This window comes from Cyrtonyx montezumae, unplaced genomic scaffold (assembly GCF_038088225.1).
Source record: "Cyrtonyx montezumae isolate F1298 unplaced genomic scaffold, pur_monq_1.0 scaffold_0, whole genome shotgun sequence".
Taxonomy (NCBI): domain Eukaryota; kingdom Metazoa; phylum Chordata; class Aves; order Galliformes; family Odontophoridae; genus Cyrtonyx; species Cyrtonyx montezumae.
In genome coordinates, this window is record NW_027071824.1 from 17,411,159 (window position 1) to 17,413,499 (window position 2,341).

Here is a 2,341-nt window from a genome sequence, read left to right on the forward strand (position 1 = left end):
TACGTATTCTAGTTAAAGAAAAGCTTTATGTGCCTTGATTCAGTAATGTGGTTTTTATCTACATCAGACAGTGACTCTAGACCAGCTGAACAAAACCAGTATTAAAAACTTTCCTTCAACAAACAACTACAGCATGATCTGATATTCACTCACTTAGACAGTATCTTAAGACTCTGACAATTTCTTGGCTGCCATTCTCATTTTTGCTCTAGCAAAAATACCTCTATTGCACTACTCTGAGTACTCTGCTGAACAGTTTTAAGACATGTAGATACTTAGGTACCTCTGAAAGCTCATATTAGTCCAATACCAGCCCGCTACTATAAATTTGAAAAGTTATCTTGGCAACATTTTTCCATTTACTCAAAAATAATTCAAAACACACCTCACAAAACTTTTTCTTATGGAAAATATCCACAACCAAAAGCAGAAGGAAGCTCCCAAATTTATACTTTTTAGGGTGAAAAAGTCAAACCTTGTTTGTCACTAATTAAGTAACACATTTTTACATGCAGTCACAGAAACAGTCTGCTTTCAACACTGTATTGCTAACTTGCAAGATTTCCAGAAAGGATATGTAGCCAGAAGCTTGACAGCCAGCTCTGTGGAAGGCAGGTACCAGCGATGCATTAGAAGAAAGATTCTTGGCAAATGGCTGGAACATTGATTTCCTCTGTCATCTGCAAAAGAGCAACAAGTGGATTTACTACTTAGTTGTGAACAGAGATGAGCTTATATCCATCAAGTGGAGATAGAAAATGTCAGAAGTTAAAATATTGGGTCACTTTACCAAATAGACAGGAAACAAAAGCAAAGCACGCAAATGCTCGTGTAGATGCAACTTGCTTGACTGTGGTGATGCAGGGAGAAGAAAGTCCAAGTAGGCAAAAGGCCATAGCTAGAAAAATGGGGCATGGCTATAACTAAGCTAGATGTCATACAATGAGACAATGAGTTGTAGAAGTAAGAAACCCAAAGCTAGTCCACCAAAAGTGCAGGGAGATTGTTTATCCAAAATTACACAGAAGATTTATTTTGTTAAATTAACCATTAGACTATTTAAAAAGAGGGATCTGCCTCAAAGCAACACTTCGGCCCATGTGTGTATCCCATCTCCAGCTGCTGTACATCTCTGCAATGTAGCCAGTGAGTTTATGGGAAGTTACTCCCTGGCAGGCTGGCTGACCATTCATGCTCCTCAACATCCGCAATCCTATGTTATTTTTTTCCATTACTATTTCAGTAGACAATAGTCTATGTGTGTGTGTGAAACAGAAGCCATATGCAGACTACCGTTGTCAAGAAAGCATGTATACATGGAAGAGTGGCATTGTTTCCAACAGACATAAAGTATATGGGTTCTGTTACCTCTCACTAGGTATATAGGACAACAAGTCTGATCGTGGTCTACAAAAAATGGATATACAGACATGCACTACGCTTAAAAGCAAAATCAGGCCTTTAAATATTTAATTTCTCTCATCTTCAGATGCTCGTTTCTCCCCATAAGGGAAAAAAAAAGCGACCAACAATCCTCAATCAAATCAAAATCTATCCTGCATTCCAAGAGACTTCAAATGTAGCTTTGTGAATTAAGAACCCATTTCAAAGCATTTAAGTGTATCCATGAACTCATCTCATCTGGCTATAAGGTGACCTAAGTCTTGATTAATGGTCCTGTGGATCAAGGTCTACTTCATCACTCCTTTCTCTCAGACCTGTTATATTACATTTTAATAAGAGTTAAAAAATTACATGAGCCCTGAGTCATATTATTTCCAATTATTGCATGATGATTTGGAAAACCTTTCAGAACAACAACTGGTCAGAAAAGCAGCTGTGTAACCACTCAAGACAATGCCAGAAATAACTCCTTGAATCATTCACATAAATACTTGTTTAGTTTTAAAACCACTATACCCAGCATTGCACTTTATCTGTATTAGATTTTCTTAACACAGTATGCATATGACTAAAATTCTGGCCTGTATAATCCTGGGACAAAATGAAACACGGAAAATTTTACAGAATAGGAATGCTGTTTGCCAATGGAAAGACTGGCTAAATCAGAGAACAGCGGGAGTTATACTATAAGATGAATTCAAAGAACAACAGCAAAGCAAAATACTGAGAACACCTACCAAACATTTCAATACAAGCATTCAAAAGCTCATCCAATGTTGCAGCCTTCCCAAGAGTGTTAGACCCCATTGTTCTTTAATCGTTGTCAAAAAATAGAAGACATTTTCACCAACGGGAAATATGCTTCTTCAGCTGCACAGTTTTTTCATTTTATCGTTGGTTGCATTCTTAGCTGGGCTTCAAGGAGAGTCTGCAGAAA